The sequence below is a fragment of the Pygocentrus nattereri genome, chromosome 1 (assembly GCF_015220715.1).
Source record: "Pygocentrus nattereri isolate fPygNat1 chromosome 1, fPygNat1.pri, whole genome shotgun sequence".
Taxonomy (NCBI): Eukaryota; Metazoa; Chordata; class Actinopteri; order Characiformes; family Serrasalmidae; genus Pygocentrus; species Pygocentrus nattereri.
In genome coordinates this window covers 20,914,185-20,921,963 of record NC_051211.1, presented here as the reverse complement: position 1 = coordinate 20,921,963, position 7,779 = coordinate 20,914,185, and positions in this window count along the sequence as shown.

Below are 7,779 nucleotides of genomic sequence, written 5' to 3'. Positions count from 1 at the left end.
ACACACACACACACACACAAAGAACATTGATATATATTGAATGAAAGTTGCTGTTGAAGGGTTGAGGATCACCAATAAAAACTGTGCATCAACAAATGGGCATTAACAAACTTCAGGTGGAGCTTAAGGGAAAAGAATTCTGATAAAGTGACCAGTATATATACACAGTGATCCCTTGGACAGAGTGATCTGAGAGCAGCTGATGTATGATGTGAAGCCACAGATGGGTGGAGCTTTAATATGTACATAAATTGACATGGTGCAGAAGAAGAGTCAGATGAGGCCATAATTTATGTTTGAAAAATGGTCTTTTATTGAGAGCAAGGGAAAGCACACACACACACACACACACACACACACACAGTAACTGAAGAACAACAACATAACTTTAAATAGCCACATAAACAGTCTGTTTAGCAGGTGGGGGAGGGCCAAGACTACAACACACACAACCCCAAAAGCAGGGATGGGGGAGTAGTGAAGTAGCACGCTACTTTTTGTAGTTAGCTACGAATATTTGTAGCTAGTAGGTGTAGCGCCTACAAATTTTTGTTTAGCTATAGCGAAAATTTTCACTACTACAATTTCGCTGCAGGCTTCAGTCAGTCTGAATAAAACCTGAACCATAGAGAGTGGTCGTTAACTGGGCTGGTGGCGACTGTGCAATCCTGTCTGAGCCGCGGACAGCTAGAGCAGATGTGCATGTGCACGCCCCACATGCTGATGACCCCTTACTAGCAGGCTTAGCTCAGGGGTCGAAACCGAAATGTTAATAAGAGCCGTTTTGTTCTTTCAGCAGTAATGAAACCACCTTGGGAGCCACAACATTTTATGTCCGTTTTACCATCTTGGCTGTAAGTATCTCAGTGTGTGCTGATGTGCTAATAGAGGCTAAAAATATAAACGCGAACTCAGACTTACTTTGCTGTGCTTTAAGCTTTAGCTCAGGGGTAGCAGCTTTTCTCGCATGTCAGGAAACTTTTCTTGTAAAATGTCTCTCATTGTTCAACTATTTACGAGGTTGAAGTCACTTCTCATCTTCCGGCTTCTCATTCGAATTGTCCCATTCCACCTTAAATGTTGCCTGAGGCGCCAGAATGTACTGCTGCTCCATTCAAGGTGGAACGGGAGAATTTAAATGAGAAGCCCGAGAATGAGAAGCTGACTTTGTTTTATAGTTGCTGCAGATTAAACGTATCGGCAAACCAGAGTGATTTATAAATGTAAACTCATGTAAAGTCCAGTTTTCTGCATTGCTGTGTGATCAGCAGTCTGTGCATGAGTCTTCAGCGTTAGAGTTTGGTGAATTAGCAGTTACGCGTTAACTCCAAAAATCTAGTTCTGCTGTGGAGCAGCAGCAGCTCTGCAGCAGTGGAGAGATTATTCAGGCCTGATTCTCATCCCAAACAGAGCCACAGTCACTGATGACAATTTTGAGGCTAAAGTGTTGCTGAAGTTTAATGAAGACTCTGAATTTCATTGTCTGTTCATGCATGATCAGGCATAACATTAACCTCCCTGTTTCTACGCTCATTGTCCATTTTTTCAGCTCCACTATATAGGTGCAATTTGTAGTTCTACAATTACAGACTGTAGTCCATCTGTCCCCCCCCCCCCCCCCCCCCCCCCCATTGTTAGCCCCCTTTTACCCTGTTCTTCAGTGGTCAGGACCCCCATGGACCCTCACAAAGCAGGTACTATTTGGGTGGTGTGATCATTCTCAGCACTGCAGTAACACTGGTGTGTTAGTGTGATCCACTCATACCAGCACAACACAGACACAGCGGTGAAGCTGGAGCTTATATCAATATTGTAATATTGATATATGATATATCAAGATTATACACCATATATATCAATGGTCATTCCATGTATGTCAATGTTCATTCAATCTATATCAGTGTGCATTCCATATACATCAATGTTCATTGTGTATATATCAGTGTTCATTCAATAAATATCAATGTTTATTCCATATATTAAATATCATTCCATATATCACTGTTCGTTTAATACACACACACATATATATCAATGTTCATTCCATATATATCAATGTTCATTCCACATATATCAATGTTCATTGTATATATATATATCAGTATTCATTCCATATACAGCGGTGCTTCAAAGTTTGTGAACCCTTTAGAATTTTCAGTATTTCTGCAATTTCAGATTTTCATTGAAGTCCTAAAAGTAGATAAAGAATCCCAGTTAAACAAATGACACAAAAATATTATATTGGTCATTTGTTTATTGAGGAAAATGATCCAATATTACATATTTGTGATACTTTTTGGATAGTAAATAAAATGGCTATGTTTGCACTGTCATTTCTCTGCTTATTGTGACCACTTACCACTGTAAAGAAATCCACATCAGTAAGATTCTCTATAACTCTGATTAAACTAAACAGCAATATTTTAGAATTCCCCATTGGGCAGAATATAGTATAGAAATGGTCCTGGACAATAGACTTCCTGAGCTCTACGGTTCTGGATGGAATCATTTAAACACAAACTTTAACTGTGTTCTCTTTATCTACTTTTAGGACTTGTGTGAAAATCTGATGATGTCTTAGGTCAAATTTGTGCAGAAATATAGAAAATTCTAAAGGGTTCACAAACTTTCAAGCACCGCTGTATATCAATGTTCATTCTATATATAATCAGTGTTCATTCCTTATACATCAAAGTTAATTAAATATCTAGCATATATATAATCATATATACTTTGATATATATTGAATGAACCTGCTGAAAATTGTCCCTAGGTGTGTATATATGTGTGTGTGTGTCTGTCTGTCTGCCCTGCGATGGACTGGCGACCTATCCAGGGTCTATCCTGCCTTCCACCCAGTGACAGCTGGGATAGGCTCCAGCACCCCTTGCAACCCTGAGGGAAAAGAAGCATATATATATATATATATATATACACACATACATACACACACACTATAAACTTGCAACACACATGTGGGTTTATTGGTCATTTTGGATAGTAAATAGAATGGCTATGTTTGCACTGTCATTTCTCTGCTTATTGTCACCACTTACCACTGTAAAGAAATCCACATCAGTAAGATTCTCTAGAACTCTGATTAAACTAAACAGGAATATTTTAGAATTCCCCATTAGGTAGAATATAGTGTAGAAATGGTCCTGGACAGTAGACTTCCTGAGTTCCTGAGGATGGAATCATTTAAACACAAAAAACCTTTCTGACTCCTAAAAGATTCTGTTCCCCTGGGATCTTGGGGTGGATGTTTGGAAGTTCAAAAGTCCATGGCAACATAGCAACGGCTACAGACAAGAAACGTGGAAACTGGAGATGCAGTAATTGTGGTAAAGTACATCTTTATTACAGGATTAAAGGGTCTTAAACATACCCACATTTGATTTAGAGGGCAGAGAACCCTTTAGTACCAGAATTAACTGTTCCTGAACAGTCTGAAGGTTTTTATTGCAAATTGCACATATTTTTCATAATGTGCATATTTTTCACATCCTCTACAGAGAAAAACATTTTAATGCAGAATTACTGTTATAATTATATGCTGCATGTAATATACTGGTGAAATAGTATGAGCACACATTATGACATTAGAAAAAAGATAAACCATGAGATATAAAATATGTTAAACTCTGCAAGTGAATAAAAATGTGCATTAAGGTTTGCAGAAAAATGTCATATTTAAGTGTGTTTCACTTATTTCCATTTAGAAAATCATTCTCATATATATATATATATATATATATATATATATATATATATATATATATATATATATATTTTTTTTTTTTTTCTTTTTTTCTTTTTTTTCTCCCCCCACAGATACACAAAACTATGATATATTTACTATTTATTCATTAATGTCTTGTTCGTGGAAATTCTTGAGACATTAAATAATAAAAACACCTTTTGGTGAATAGTTTGTAATATTTAAACCCACATTGTGCCTTTCATTTGTAGTAATTTTGGAGCATTTCTATTGGTCCATTCAACATGAAATATTTACACATAGTAAACGGTAGCTGATGTTTCTCAAAAAATGCTGTTATTAGTTTTGATACAGCTGTATGCAAAAGTTTTAACATCCCCAGTCAAGTCACATGTTTTGCTGATGTCCTTAGTGATAATAAATGAACACATCCTCTACAGAGAAAACAGTTAAATATGACATTTTCCTTCTAATTTTAATGCACAACTGTGAAAAATAATATATGAAATATCATAACTTTCACATAGCCCACATGTGTCAACTTCTCAAAATAACAGTAATTAGAGGGACATGGACACTTTTGCATATGACTGAATGGCAGCGACTATATTCTTGGACTGAGTGTTGCAAATATCTTCTAACAACCTACACTATTAAGTTTGATGAAAAAACCAACCTGTGAGGATCTCCACTAAAAACATTCTCCTGCAAATTTTACAGCAGCTGAAACAGTAATCAATAGCGGCACGAATGTGTAATAACCTTTACAGGAGCTCGGCTCTGGTCTCCTCATTAAGAACTCCTTCACGTCTCCTACTCTTCCACTGCTCTACTGTAGCGTCACTCTGAGTGAACTCCAGCAGCATGAAGGTGGAGGAAGGTTATTGAGAGAGGGCAGTGCTCCTGCTTTCTGTCTAGAGGAAGAGAATCTCTGGTAGACAGCGGCTCTCCAGAACAGTCTGTCCTTTTCTCTGAGAACTAAGTGCTCTCTCCAGCTATCACAACACTGACAGAGTATCTCCAGATGGGGGCAGCACTGAACAAACATTGACACTGCACAGTACTCACCGCTCCATCTCATGCTCAAATGACAGAGTGGTAGAGGTTGAAACTCGTCATGTTTTTAACAGTTCATGTGTGTTTCCTTCTGTTGCTCATTCTCTCCATCATTCACTATTCAGATTTATTGTATAACCGGCCTTAAATGCTCTCTGCCATTTCGTGCAGCAGGTCTTATGGGCTTTATGATTATATCTGTTATCTTTTACATTACATTTGTTGTCCTTTTGATATGGCAACAAAAAAAAGGCATTAAGTATTTGACACATTCATTTCAGTCTCTTTGATTACTTGTTTATTGACCTAGTATAGATATATGAACTAGGAACTTCTTTTGGGGGAAATGATGGCAGGGCAGCTCTAGCCTTTTAGGGGCCCTAAGCAGGATATTTTTCTTGCTAGGTAATTAGTTCATGTATTTTGAATTAAATGTAACTAATAACAGTGACCAACAAGCAGTCTAAAATACATGTTTATAACTGTTAACTTGTGTTTTACTGATTATTGGCTGCTTGTTTGGGATTGTAATGAGTTTAATTTACAGATGACATTCTCAGCATTCTGGATCCAATGTTCTGTCTTATAATGATGTATTTCTTGCCCAGAGAACTTTAAGTTTAGGTAGAAATAAACCTGGTGGCAATTTTAGATTTTTAAATATTATAAATATTTTATTTTCACATTCTGAGTTTCTAAACCTGGATTAATAACAGCCTGAGTATTTAAATCTGTATTAATCACAGTCTGAGTATCTAAGTCTGGATTAAATCACAGTCTCAGTATCAAAACCTGGAATAATCACAGTCTTCATCATCACCGTTAACCGCTTAGTCCAGATAGGGTTGTGGTGGCAGTTGAGAAAGCAGAGAATCCCAGATAACCCTCTCCCCCACAACTTACTACAGCTCATTCCGGGGACCCCAAGCTGCTCCCAGGCCAACTTGGAGATATAATCCCTCCAGCGGGTCCTCACCCTATCAAGTAGAGCGTAGCCTGCCACCCTGCGAAGAAAGCTCATTTCCACCACTTGTATTCGCAATCTCATTCTTTCGGTCATTACACACAGCTCATGACCATAGGTGAGGGTCGGGGTGTATGGCTTTATGGCTCAGCTCCCTCTTCACCACTACAGTCCAGTACAGTGACCACATTACTGCTGGATATCTTGGGGAACACAAATCCACAAAACCCAAAACTCCCATGCCCCCTCAACAATCTGTGAGAGGGTGAAAAGTTGATCCATTGGTCCACGGCCCTGGACGGAATCCGCATAGTTGAACCTCAGACTGAGGAGGAACAAACAGTCGAAGTCTCCTTTCCGGCACCTTTCCCAGGGAGGCTGAGCAGTATAATACTCCGATAGTTGGTACACACCCTCCGGTCCCCTTTTTTAAAAATGGGGACCACCACCCCGGTCTGCAAATCCAGGGGTACTGTTCCCGAGTTCCATGCAATATTGCAGAGGTGTGTTAGCCACAACAGCCCCACAATATCCAGAGCCTTAAGCATCTCTGGACAAATCTCATCCACCCCCGGTCCCTTGCCACTGAGGAGCTGATCAACTTCCTCAGTCACCTCCACCAGGGAAATGGAACTTAACACACCAGAAGCCTCTGGCCCTGGCTCCTGTGAGGGAGGCACGTCTCCCGGATTAAGGAGTTCCTCAAAGTGCTCCTTACACCGACCAACAATATTCTCATTTGAAGTCAGAGTTTCTCCACCCTTGCCAAATACAGCTTGGGCGCAGCCACCCGACCACTCCTGAGTCGCCAGACAGTTGTCCAGATCCTCCTTGAAAGTCTTTTTCCATGGCTTTACCCAAGTTCTCCCATGCCCCTGATTTTGCTTCTGCCACAGTTGCAGCTGCCACGTTTTTTTGGCTGTCAGTACCTATCTGCTGAGTCGGGAGTCCTTCAGGCCATCCAGTCCCTAATGGCCTCTTTCTTCAGCTTGATGGCCTCCCTTACCACCAGTGTGCACCAGGGGGTTCTTGGGTTACCGCCCCAACAGGCACCAACAAGCTTTTGGCCACAGCTACACCTGGCAGCTTCCACAGTGGAGGTTTTCATTCAGGGTCCATTAAGGCTCCATGACCCCTACCTCCTCTGGGACATGAGAAAAGCTCTCCCGGAGGTGGGAGCTGAAATCATTCCGAACAGGGGCTTCTGACAGTCGTTCCCAGCACACCCTCACTATTCGCTTGGGCCTACCAGGTCTGACCATCAGTCTTCCCTGCCATCTGATCCAACTCGCCACCAGATAGTGATCAGTCGACAGCTCAGCCCTTCTCTTCACCCGAGTATCCATAACATATGGTCGACAACAAAGTTGATCATTGACCTCTGACCGAAGGAGCTCTGGTACCATGTACACTTATGAACATCCTTGTGATCAAACTTGGTGTTTGTTATGGACAATCCATGCCTGGCACAAAAGTCCAATAACAATTCATCATTCGGGTTTAGATCGGGCAAGCTGTTCTTCTCAATCAGGTCTCCCAGTAAGAGTATCGAGTCTGTAGGTGGGACCCTCTCCAGAACTCCGACCTGTTGTTTGGTGCATAAGCACAGACAACCGTCAGAGTTTTCCTCTCTGCAATTTTAATTCTCATTGATGCAACCCTCTCATCCACCGGGACAAACTCCAACTGCACTGCCTCCAGCCAGGGACTTGTGAGTATGGACGATGGACACTACACCCAGGCCTGGTTCCAGGGGTAGGTCCTGGTGACCCTCTCCCAGGCAGGGTACACGATTGTCTGTGTCCTTTTTTCATGGGGTTTAATCACATAATCACAGTTTAAGTAACTAAATCTGAATTAATCACTGAGTATTTAAACCTGTGCTAATCACAATCTGATTATATAAACCTGGATTAATCACAGTCTCAGTATCAAAACCTGGATTAATCAAAGACAGAGTATTTAAACCTAGAATAATCACAGTCTAAGTAACTAAATCTGGATTAACCACTGTCTGAGTATATAGACCTGCATTAAT